We start from the raw sequence: 13,220 nt of genomic DNA, 5'->3' as shown, positions 1-13,220 counted from the left end.
CTCACCAGATCATCCTAGAATGTTATCTCCTCTGGAGGTTCAGGTTTGTGTTGCTTTGGGTGGATTTATTGCTGAAACAAATGGCAACAAAATGTATATTGAATACAATACAATAGAAGTTGGTTTCTTGATCATGAAATAGTACTGGGCAAGTTCAAAGGTTGGAAGGATATCTTTCCCTCCCTCATACAATCATTCAGGGGTCCAGGGTGATAGAGACTCTGTCATCCTAAACATAAAACATTGCTCTGGGATGGAGAGAGTGGCTCATCTTTATTACAGCCAGCAGGAAGGGAAAGAGAACATGATAACCCATGTAGAAGATCTACAGGCCAGACCTTTATGTGAAGTATGTCTCTTCTGATCACATTCCATTGACTGTATCTAATTACCTGACCATATCTCACTGCAAGAGAGCCTGGAAAACGTAGTCTTTTGGCTGAGTGACCATTTCTTAGTGACAACTCCATACCAAGGAAGGAGCCTAAGAAGTTTTGGTGGACAGTCACACATTCTACCATACTGCTTTGGGGAAATTGAACATTTTTCCATGGAATAACCATATTAGTATTCAAATGTGACATGAAAAGTGTAATACTGTAGGCCCATTCAGTAAGGTCTGTTGCTTCCCAACCTTGCCACCAATCCTTTCACATTTTTTTTTCTTCCCACCTAAGAACAATCCAACCAAATCTTTACCTACCAACAATTAATTCATGTTGAAACCAATTCAGGCTGCCTGTATTCCTAAGAATAGTGGGAAATGTGATGTTCTTATTGACTGTACATTGAAGGGTGTCTTTCTTTACTGTTCCTCAGAGCCACCTGCAATTGGGACTGTAGCACCCAGTAATCTGCATCAAGCCAGTGCTAGTAGATTCCTTATGGACCTGCTCCTGAATTTTTCCTCATCATTAGAATTATTTCTTCATTCTCAAGTCATTTCTTCCTTTGGTTTCCTTGGATACTACCTTTTTCTCACTTCTACATTCTCTAATTTTAGATAACCGGGGGTACATTTCTCCTTACACATTTATGGTTTCTAATTTTCTATCTCTAGCCTTAATGTCTCCTTTGAGCTAAAAACTGCCCACTTGACATTTCCAAGTCCATGTTAATGAACAGCACACATATCATATGTTCTCCTCAATGATACCACTCCTGAGAACTGACATTAGCTAATCACTCTCACTCCTTGTCAAAAGTCTAGCTTTCTTTTCTTTGTAATTCTTATCCTTATATGATGTCACTTTCATTTACTTAGTTGTTTATCATCTATATTATATCTATGCACTCTATGGGTGCTAAGTCTTTTTCTAGCTTGTGCAGAGCCTAGCACAATGCTTGAAAGTGCCCTAGAGATATTTGTTGAATGAATACATGAAGAGTTAATTTTAGTGAACTCCCTGGAAGTCATAGGTGCAGGTCAAGGGACAATAAGGTGAAAGTAGCAGACATATTGGCCTGGTGTGTTAGGAATTACTTTCCCTTAAAGACCACTAACAATGGAGGAGAGCATACTGGTCTGCTATCTGATTGGTATACAGCAGTGAAAACTTAAAAGACATTCAGTAAAATTTATAATTATTGCATAGGAAAAAAAGACAGTATTGCATCTTTTCATCCCTAGGTCAGGGTGGGCAGTTTTTCTGTAAAAGGCCATAAATAAATAGTTTAGGACTGGTAAGCCGTAAGGTCTCTTTTGCAGCTATTGAACTCTGCCCTTGTGTTAGGAGAGTAGCCATAAACAACATGTAAGCAAATAGGTGTGACTGTGTTCCAATAAAGTGTTCTTGGAAACTGAAATGTGAATTTTATATAACGTTCACATATCACAAATATTATTATTTTTATTTTTCCAGCCATTTAAAACTATAAAACCATTCTGAGGTCACAGGCCATAGAAATAGAGGCAATGGGCTAGATTTGGTCTGTGGTCCATGGTTTGCTCACCCCTAACCTAGATTGTCAGACAGCTCAGTCTTGTATACATTGGGCATGTTTTTCCAGGTTTCATGGCCACTTTATAAATAATGTTTCATAAAACATTTTTCATGTAATACTCGGACTTGAGTCTCTAGGGGTGTTCTGGGTTGGAGAAAAGACAGTAGAAAAAGAATATCCCAGCCCTAAATGGTTAACATTTATATTGCAACATAAATTATTCTGTGCTCCAGATTGCCTGTAGTATCCATGCAGAATGATTCATGTCAAGATGATAAAATGATGCAGTCTCTTGAATTTGATTCCAGCTGTTCCCATCTTTGATATGATTTGTGAATGACATTTGTATTTTTCACTGGTGATTAGTTAATGCTGGGAAGGACGGCCAGATGATAGCTGTCTAGAATCCTGAAGGCAAAGATTTACTTGGCTGGAAAACTGTTCAATAGAATAGCGTTACAACATTTACCACAAATTCATTTAGCATTTGTCATTAGAAGGTGCTTAGCATCTGGAAAACAACCTGTAACTTGAAGAATTTCTTAGACTATTTGATTATATTGTGATTACTGAATGCTGGTAACCAAAAAAAGACTTCATCCACATGATGCATTGCTCTTGTTTAGAACTCAAATGAACTCTAAAGAAATGATTCCATTTTCTCCAGGAGCCGTTTATTGACTTATTCATGGCTAGAGGAAATCTCAGCTATGCATCACAGTTTGGAAATCAAGTGTCAAAAGTTACTGGATTTAGGTAATAATGATAACAGTGATCCATTTATTAGTTTACTCATAATGTGCCAGCTGCTAAACTATTTTGCACTCATTTTGTCTTCATACCAGTGCTTTGAAACATTATGTTTCCTTGCCAGAATTTTCATCCACCCACCAAGTCATGCGAAGGGCAGGTAGGTAGCTTCCAGTCTTCTATTTTCTTTGCATTCATGTAACCTCTTATATTATGATTCTCAGGGAATACAATGCAGTCAGTATAACTCAATGCTCCTCACCTTCAGTATTATTGACATTTGGGTTCAGACCATTCTTTGTGTGGGGCTGTCCTATGCATTGTAGGATATTTAGTGTGCCCCTGGCCTCAACCCACTAGATGCCAGCAGCACCATCTTTGTACTAGTTATGACAACCAAAATTGTCTTCAGACCTTGCAAATGTCCCTTAGAGAACAAAATCACCCCAAGTAGAGAACCACTAGTTTGACTCAATCTGCTCAGTGCAACATTTGAGTATGTCAAATTGTCCTTGGGGCTTGGCCTGTATTTTCACTTCCTAGGTGAAACCTTCTTGGAATGAGCTTCTCTTTACTTCAGGAATTGAAATGTGAGCTGCATCTAATTTATCATGAATTCTGCTTCATGAAAAACAGAGTTCATTATGATGTTAGCCATAGTGACTGAATTCTCGACTCTAGATCCATATTACAAAGAGGTATCAAGTTTTAAAAAATAAGTAAAAAGAGCAGATTATGTAGGACTCTCCCTCTCTCACACACTCTTTCTCTGTCTCTCTTTCTCCTCTCTCATCTTTGTATGGATCGAAATCTTCATAGCCTCACAGTAAATAAATGAAGTGTTTTCTCTGCATGTGTGTTCTTGGGCATTTATTTTGCTTTCCTTTGTGCTATTCTGTATATTCAAAACTGTCTGAAATAAACATTTAACATTTTTTCTTTTAAGTATGGAGGATTGAATCCGGGGGCAGATACCACTGAATTATATACCCAGTCCTTTTTAATTTTTTTTTATTTTGAGACAGGATCTCACTAAGTTGCTCAAAGTGTCACTAAATTGCTGAGGCTGGCCTTGAACTAATAGTCATCCTGCCTCTGGCTCCTGAGTTTCTAGGATTACAGGTGAGTGCCACCACACCCAGTTTATCTTTTTTTTTTTTTTTGGTACCAGGGATTGAACTCAGGGGCACTGAGCCACATCCCCAACCTTATTTTGTATTTTATTTAGAGACAGGGTCTCACTGAGTTGCTTAGTGCCTTGCTGTTGCTGAGGCTGGCCTTCAACTTATAGTCATCCTGCCTCAGCCTTCCAAGCTGCAGGGATTACAGGCATGTACCACAGTACCCGGCTCTAGTTTATCATTTTTGATAAGACAAAAATTCCTTTTAAACATGGAGTTACTAACCCACATTTAGCATTCTAATTGATAGTAACAATTTATTTAGATACTATGAGGCAGGTTTCTTATCAGAACATGATTGCAATTATATCTCCAATGACAAAACTTCTTATGGAAAACTTGATTGGTGAATATAGGAAAATAATATGTTACTGAATGAAGAAAATAAAATTAGAGCAATGTCCTAAAAATTCAAAATGCCAGGGATCTGCAAAAATAAACATCCCATCTGCCAATTTACATTTTTAATATTTTCATTAAAGAACTATGGAGGACAGGAGCAGCAGTTGCTTTGTATTACATGCTATCTGGGATCAGCAATAGTGGACTAACAAGGTTTTCCTACATTTGAGATGTTTGTCAATGATTGATTGTCGACATTCATATCTACATATGCTTGCCAGGCTCTGGGGGCACAAGGTCTCGAAATGGAGGCCAGGTCTTCTATTGATTTTGCACAAGAGCAGACCACACTGGAGTGTTCTAATGTGCTGGCAGAATATTCTGACCACTGATAACAATGTTCAGATAATTTAGCTTAGAATTTCAAGGCCAAGGAGGAACACAGCTTGGGAACACTGCCTGCCAAGGCTTTTGATGACTGAAAAGCCCCAAGCAAGCACACAGCTTGCCCACTCAGCACAGGCACTTGGCTCCAGCCTGTCATTAAATTGTGGGCATGGACCCAGCCCCAGGCTAGGAAAGCAGCCCCTCCTGGTCCATGAGCAGAGTAGGAAGCCCTGACCATGAATCCTCTGGAAGCTGGGAATGTCACCTCCTGAGTGGCCCTGATGCCAGCTCCCGCATACAGAAGTGGGAGAAGTGATGGCTTTCAGGCTGAGGCCTGTAAAAGCAGAATTCCCCAATTCCCAGCCAAAGAACTTAATCCTGAGGTGGAAAACAAATAAAATTCATACAAAGCAAACCCAACAATTCCCTTTCCTTGTGAGAAAGGAAATGACTGGGTGATGGTTTTGGATGAACACTACCCAGGACCATGGTTCCTCTCCTCCTTGTAGGGGAGGCTGAGGAAACTCTGCTCAGATTAACAGGGTCAGCAAGTTCAAGCTGTTGGTCCTTCTGATCAGCAGCACCTCGATGGGGTTCCCTATGCTATGATAGCAGATTTTGTTTGCTTCTTGATTTTTCTTTAGCTTCTGGTTCTCTGACACCAATAGAAGCAATCGGATTTCTTAACCAGAATTAGATTGTTAAGTCCCTTATTGCACAAGGGAGGAAATATTCTCAAGTAATTTTCATTCAGATGAAATGGGGATAAACCAGTCTTGAAATAGTTAGAAGGAAAGAATTAAAATAGTAACTCTATTCCCAGGTATGTTTTTCTCCCGTAGGAAACAGTGGTTTAAAGTTTATGGAGCAGGTTAATGAGTTGGAGAGCCTTGCCTTTTGGCTCAGGTCCTAAAATAAGACTTTTAAACACACTTCAAAACTATATAGCACTTCTCATTAATGGCAAATAAAGAATCAGGTCCTGAATCAGGATGTAAAGGCAGAGTGATTCATATAGTAATAAGTAGCAGAAATGAGGTTTTATGAAAATGAAAAATTTCATTTATTAAATGATTCCTGGAATGCCATGGGCATTTATTTTGCTGTGTTTTTTTTCCGATAAGCTCTTTGATATTTTTCAGAATTTTCTTCAATAAATATATATTGCTAGAGAAAATGGACTAAACTTAAGAGTTGAAAAACTGATGTGATACAAAAATGATGTTACAAGAAGTAGACAATTGCCTTCAAAAATCTGTAGAAAAAAATGTTTGACTTTGTTCAAAATTTTGGATTGAAGTACTTTTAAACCTATTTTTGTAATTCTAATTCTGTTTATCTTTAATGGGTCCAAAGTAGAAATCTTTGTTCCCTTTTCTAATATTTAAAGTTAATAGAAATGTGTATAACTTGAAAATCTGAGCATCTTTTGAGTTCTTATTGTTGATGACTTTTTCTTGATGTCAGTTTTCATTCATGTGTGCCTTTTGGATCACCCAAACCAGCACATTGATTCTTTTTGTTCTGCATGTAATGCTGGATGTCAGAAGAGATTTTAATGATAAAGCTACTAATATTTATATGGCAATAAATGAGAGCAGTTTTGGCTAACTTTCAATTGAGTAAATATTTTAGAATTTGGAACAAATCTGAATAGTACAAAATGCAAATGTAACATTGATGTCCACCCTTCCTCCCTCCTCTCCTTTTGTCCCCTTTCTTCCTATCTTCTTCCCTCTCTCCCTCCTAGCTTTGTTTCTCTTCCTCCCACCTTCCCTCTTTTCCTCCCTTCCCTACTTTCTTTTTCAGTTATCATTCACTAAAGACATACAACAAAGCAGGGAATATGTTAGGCCTCCAAGATATTAAAATTTGACAATGATGCATAATTCCTACCCTTAGGGAGCTTAGGTTCTAGTGGGGGAAAGTTTCTCACATAAAGGCAACAATTTACAGATTCTTCTGAACTGTGTAAAAGAGAAAGAAAAAAGAAAGAAGGAAAGAAAGAAAAGATGGAAAGAAGGAGAGAGAGAAGAGAAGAGAGCTGTATTTTGGGGCTACTATATTATTTTTAAAAAATACCAAAAAATACCCGCCCCCCCCAATGTCCCACCAGTATTCTAGGAAGGATATGTCTCCAAGATTAACAAAAACAATTATTCTCTCAAGTTAGCCATGGGAAGTGGAGCTTCATAGCAATAACAATGCTGCTCTTAACAATGGTAATTGTCTTAAACACTATTAATAGTGTTGCCTTTAACAGCACAGCAATAGTGCAGCAGAGGTGGCTGTGACCAGAAGTACCTCATCTCTAGATCTAATATAAAAGGTGAACACACCAGTATTTCCTGTGCTGCAAGAATGTCTAGAAATAATCCATTTTTGCAATACAAAAATATTTTGAGAACTTAGGTAGTCTCCTTTTAAGTATTTTTAAAAATACACATGGAAACCTCAATCTCTCTTTTTGCATTAATAATGATTTTAAAAATATTACTAGCAAAAGATCCCTCCATCTAAATTGCACATATGTGAGAAATAGCTCTCTTGAGCATTAGCTCATTGGCAGCCTCCACATCCAGGGAGAAGCTGGAGGTGTTTACTCTCCCCACATCCCTCCCTACCTTACTGGCATCAAATAGGTGGAGTCCAGAGACATTGCTAAACATCCTGCAATGCCCCCAAACAGGACCCACCACAAAGAACCATCCAGCCCCAAATGTCTTCTGAGATGGAGAAATCCTGCTCTAGAGAAAAAGACAGCTGGAGAAAAGACTGAACAACGAGGAAAAGGGGTATCAGAAGGCTTTCTCCCTATAACCAGTGAGGTGAGGAAGGAAAACTATTTATATAAAATGTGCTCAACAGATACTGACTTTCCTGTCCTGTGCGTCCATGAAGGTAGAAGATTGTACTTGGCAATTTCATTAGACCCAAAACACATAAGCAAACAAAGTCTGTAATATCCTGCCTAAATTGAAAATGAAAACTTGACACCCAGACTGTAATTAGCAAGAATGAACAACTTCCTCATTTTCCCCCAATTCACCAGGGCATTTTAACACTCAGTCATCTCATTTCCTCCCAAAGCTGTAAAGGTGTCATGATTTCAATCTCTCTAGTGGAATTTTTCTGCAACACCAAGCCTGGCCCTTCCACTTTAGAGATGTTTATGACGGCTGTGTCCGACAGCATTAAGGAAAATTGGCCACATTTGTGTCTCGGAAGCTGTCATGAGCTGTGTTGATTTTCCTCTAGTCAGAGCTGTCCCTGAGGGTTTCCTGGTTTTAAGGGCAAAACCCTCAGGAAGAACGGGCTGCTTTGAAAGTCAGCCTAGCCGGTAGCTCTCTGAAGTCGGTTCAGACAAAGTCCACTCACAGTGTTGCTTGGAGGCTATTCAGCAGGGAACAGGAGCCCTGTGGCCTTTCTCTCTGGGCTGTCCTCTATTCCTGGGACATCTCCTATGATGCTACGTGCCAGCATAATTTTATCCCCATCCCTCCATCAGCAAATGTTAGCCTTGCTCAAACAAGTCCATCAAGACAAGATTGATTGGCTTAGAATTTTTTTAAAAAATACATGTATATCAGGGCCTAGAAATGAAGCCCAGAAGGGAGCAGGCAACTGTATGTTTTGGACCCTGAATCTGGCGGCATTGCTTAATGAGGAGCGCCTTCCCGATGGGATCAAGGCTTCAGCCTCTGCAGGCCGTTGGCCCTGTGAACTCTGGGGTCAAAGGGTCACGCCCTGGCACTTCTGCTCCCAGTCAGTCATTTGAAGGTTTCAAACATGACCCTAACAGCCACCTTCTCCATTTCAGGACGTCCTGAGTGCTGGGTCTGGAATGCAGAAAGGGAGCAAGAGGCAACCGATAACAGATGCTGGGATTTGGCCACCCCCTTCCTTTCTCTGCCTGCATCAATTCCCTAGGGGCCCAGGGTCAGAAGCTTTGATTGGGCTCATCGTTCCTAGTTGACAGCTGCACGTTTGTTCTTGTCTGAGTCTCTTGCTGCTTCTCAACCTGGCCTCCGAAGATGGACTCATCCAAAGCCTGACATGGAGACTGACTTAGGGTATTCATCTCTGTCATCATCTACATTCACTTATTTATTGGGTGCTGACTACAGGCTCCAAGAAACAGTCGGACCACTGAAAGCTATGCAGCTAACTCCATCTGAATAGGCCTGCTCCAATTTTCCAACTCAGGACTATTTTTCTCACCTGACCCTGTCTTCTCTGTTACTCAAATTCTTTTGGGGGTGAAAAAATGGAAACACAAAGTAGGTAAAACCAAATATGATTTAGGTTGAAAAGCAATCAATTGAAAATTCCTGTATGCAGAACCATTGTCTTATTTAAATATATTTACTTTTTACATTTAAAAAATTGCTCATCAGAGTTTATTCTACCACTCCAGGTGAAAGAACCACAAGAAAAATAAAAAAATATTTTTAATTGACACATAGTAATGTATATATTTATGGAGTGCATGGTGACATTTCAAAACATGTATATTATGTGTGATGATCAGATCAGGGCAATCAGCATATCTGTCACCTCAGATGTTTCTCATTTCTTTGTGTTGGGAACATAGAAAATCCTACTAGCAATTTTGAAATATTAAGTTAGTTGTGGTGACCCATAGTAGTTTTGCTATGCTAGAGAATACCAGGAACTTTTCTTCTTATCCAAGTGCACCCTTGAATCATTAACCATCCTCTCTCCATCCTCCCTCCCAGGCTCTGGTAACTATTATTCTATTCTCTACTTCCACAACTTTTTAGCTTCCACATATGAGTGAGAAAATGTAGTGTTTGTCTTTGTATATCTGACTTATTTCACTTAACATAATGTCATTCAGTTTTATCCATGTTGCTGCAAATGACAGAATTTTTTAATGGCTGAATAATATTTCATTGTGTATGCATACCACATTTTCTTGCCCATTTATTCACACATCTGTAGCTGTTTAAAATGTGATGACTTTCTTGATTTCTTTCTTAGAAATTTTGTTGTTGGTATATAAAAAAGCTACTAATTTGGTATGTTGATTTTGTATCTCTCCACTTTATTTAATTTGTTGATCAGTCCTAAGAGTTTTTCAATAGCATTTTTCCCATGAATAAAATCATGTCACCTTCAAATAGGAATAATTTGAATTCCTCCTTTCCTATTTGGATGTCCTTTATTTCTTTCTCTCTCTTTATTACTCTGGCTAAGTGTTTCAACACTATATTGAATAAGAGTGATGAAAGTAGGCTTCCTTCTGGCAATATATGCATATCCATGTTTATAGCAGCACAATTCACAATACCCAGGCTATGGAACCAGCCCATGTGCTTGTCAACAGATAAATAAATAAAATGTGGTATATATACATAATTGTGTTTTACTCAGCCATAAAGAAGAATGAAATATGTTATTTGGAGGAAAATGGATGGAACTGGAGACATAATTTTGAGCAAGATAAATGAGATTTGAGAGAGAAACATATTGTTATGTTTTCCCTCATATGTGGAAGATAAAGGGGAAAAAGACATATCATAAAAGTAGAAAGGTGACCGTAGTATAGAGGAAGGGGGTCATGGGGAGGAAGGAGGGAAGGGTGGGGGCAAAATTGATCAAGTTGTGTTTCTATATATGTGGGAATATGTCACAATGAAAACCCCCATTCTGTATAATTGAGATGAACTAATGAAAACTTAATAATTTTTAAATGTTTAAAGATGAAATATAATAAAAATTAGTCAAACTATTAAAAAATGGACATCCTTATCTTTTTGTTTAATTTAAATTTTGAGACAGGATCTTGTTAAATTGCTGAAGCTGGCCTTGAACTTGAGATCCTCCTGCCTTGACCTTCTGTATAGCTGGGATTACAGGTGTGCACCATCTTGCCTGGCAGCATCCTGGTCTTGTCCCTGATCTTTGAAGAAAGGTTCAACTTTCCCCCATTCAGTATGATGTTGGCTATGAGTATATCATATCTAGCCTTTGTTACATTGAGGCACATTCCTTACATACCTATTTTTTAGGGTTTTATCATAAAGGGATATCAAATTTTATTGAACACCTTTTCAGCATCTATTAAGATGATCATATGATTTTTATCCTTGATGCTGTTGATGTGATGTATTATGTTTATTGATTTGCATATGTTGAGGCATATCCTTGCATCCCTGGGATAAATTCCACTTGATCATGATCTATAAGTTTTTTGAAGTGTTGTTGGATTTGATTTGATAGTGTTTTGTTGAGAATTTTCACACCTATATTCATCAGGGATATTTTTCTGTAGCTTTCTTTCTCTTTTTTTCCTAGTTGCTGCTGTGTTCTTGTATAGTTTGAGTATCAGAGTAATACTAGACTTATAAAATAAAATTAGAAGTGTTCCCTTCCTTTCCAATTGGAATAGTTTGAGGATAATTGATGTTAGTTTTTTTTTTTTTAAAGTTTTGGTAAAACTCAGCAGCAAAACCATCCAATCCCAGGCTTTACTTTGTTCAGGGACTTTATTACTGACTCAGTTTCATTGCTTGTTATTAGTGTGTTCAGGTTTTCTATGTTCTTGTGGTTCAATTTTTGTAGGTTGCATGTATTGAGAATTTACCCATTTCTCCTAGGTTTTCCAATTTGTAGGCTCATAATTGTTCATCGTAGTTTTCAATGAATCTTATTCTTTCTGTGGTATCAGTTGTAGTGTCCTTTCCTATTTTATTTATTTTGGTCTTCTTTTTTTCTTGGATATTCTAGCTAAAAGTTTCCTAATTATTTTTATCTTCTCAAAAAAGTCTTTTCATTGATCTTTCTTATTTTTTAGTCTCTATTTCATTTATTTATGCTTTGATCTTTGTTATTTCTTTTCTACTAATTTATATTTGGCTTGCTTTTTTTCTTTCTTAATTCCTTATGTTGCATTTTTGTTTATTGATACCTTTTTAAAAATATAGGTACTTGTTTCTCTGAACTTCCCTCTTTGTACTGCTTTTGCTGTACTCTGAACGTTTTGGTACATTGTGTTTTCATTTATTTCAAGAAATTTTTAAATTTCTCTTTTGATTTCTTCATTGACTCATTGGCCATTAGGTAGAATGTTGTTTAATTTTTACATATTTGTACAATATCTAAAGTTCCTCTTTTTATTTCTTGATTTATTCCACTAGAGTCAGATAAGATACATGATTTTGAATTTTTTAAATTTGTTAAGGTTTATGGTCTATCCTGGAGAATGCTCCATGTGTTGAAAAGTGTGAACTATGCAGCTATTGGGTGGACTGTTCTATAAAGTTCTGTTAAGCCCATTTGTTCTAATAGTGCAGTTTTACTTACAGTTTCACACATTTATTATCTTACAGCTTCTGTGTTTCAGGAATTCAGATGTGGTTTAGTTGATTTTCTGCTCAAGGTCTCACAAAGCTTACCTCAGTTTTTCAGCTGGACTACATTCTCATCTGGGGCTTGACTGGAGGAGGTCTGCTTCCAAGTTGGCAAATTTCATTTTCATGTGGCTGTAGAAATGCCAGTTTCTTTCTGGCTGTCGGCTAGAGGCTGCCTTCAGGTTCCAGAGGCCACCCAGAGTTTGCTGCCACATGACTCTCATAATATGGCCACTTGCTCTAGCAAGTGGATACCAAGTAAATACCAAGATGCTGAGTTAGGTGTGCTCTCTGTTTCAGTCAGTTACAGCCTAGGTGTAACAGACAGCTGGAAAGAATCTAACTTTATTTTGAGCAAGAACATTTTTATAGAAATCAACCTCTGCATTGTACACATGTAACAAATGTATTAATGTGTCACATTGTACCTTATATGTATGTGCAATTATTATATTTCAATTTAATAATTTAAAAAATATAGCCACTTGCTTTAAAGCCAGCAATGAGACTCTCTATAGAATATACCAGCGAGATGAAGCTTTATTTAAATATAGTATAATTCTAAGAATGAAATCCCATTATCATTGCCATATTATATTGGTTGCAAGCAACACACAGGTCTTGCTCATGATCAAGGGGAGGGGATTAAACAAGTTGTTAATATCAGCAAGTGGGCATCATGGGACCATCCTAGGTTCTGTCCACTATAGCATTCCAGATGATTCTCGTGTACAAGAAGGGCTGTCTGCAACACCATCTAGAGGATACTTTGTCATTATTGTTTGCATTTTCATTCATGGCATCACATCACTGATAATGCTTGTAGCTCATTTTTATGACTTTTTAATAGCTGTATAAATATTTTGTGGTATGGATAAATGACAATGACTCAACCTTTTCTCAGTCAATTTATATTCAGTTTGTCCCCAGGTTTTTTGCCACTGTGATTTACAGCTTTTTGCATAAATCCTTAAGAAGTGATACTTTAATTTTTAGCAGGCATTGGGATACTATGGTCCCTGGACCAAATCTGCACAGTTGCCTGATTTTGTAGTCTGAGAGCTAAGAAAGGGTTTTTATGGTTCTTTAAAAAAAAGAAATATATATTACAGAGACCATATATGGCCCCCAGTGCCTAAAATAATTACCATTTTGCCCTTTATAGAAAGTTGTCCAATTTATGTTTTATAGAATATATTCCTAAGGAGCAAGAATGTCATGCATTTTGTGAATTTATCAT

At 37.6% G+C, this 13,220-nt stretch overlaps 1 long non-coding RNA gene across 2 annotated transcripts; it reads left to right on the top strand.

The window, feature by feature from the left end:
- The first annotated feature begins 3,681 nt into the window (after positions 1–3,681).
- On the top strand, positions 3,682–10,172 carry LOC124079113 (uncharacterized). Of its 2 annotated transcripts, none has more exons than XR_006847147.2 (3): positions 3,682–3,816; positions 7,294–7,432; positions 8,425–10,172. It is a non-coding gene; the product is annotated as an uncharacterized LOC124079113 (long non-coding RNA). The 2 variants fall into 2 exon arrangements; XR_009224892.1 differs by having other exon boundaries at positions 6,355–7,432.
- Positions 10,173–13,220: the final 3,048 nt, after the last annotated feature.

Source organism: Marmota monax, unplaced genomic scaffold, assembly GCF_021218885.2.
Source record: "Marmota monax isolate L192 unplaced genomic scaffold, Marmota_monax_Labrador192_F-V1.1 WCK01_AAM20220418_F8-fsc00089, whole genome shotgun sequence".
NCBI lineage: Eukaryota > Metazoa > Chordata > Mammalia > Rodentia > Sciuridae > Marmota > Marmota monax.
This window is presented reverse-complemented; position numbering and strand designations above follow the sequence as displayed.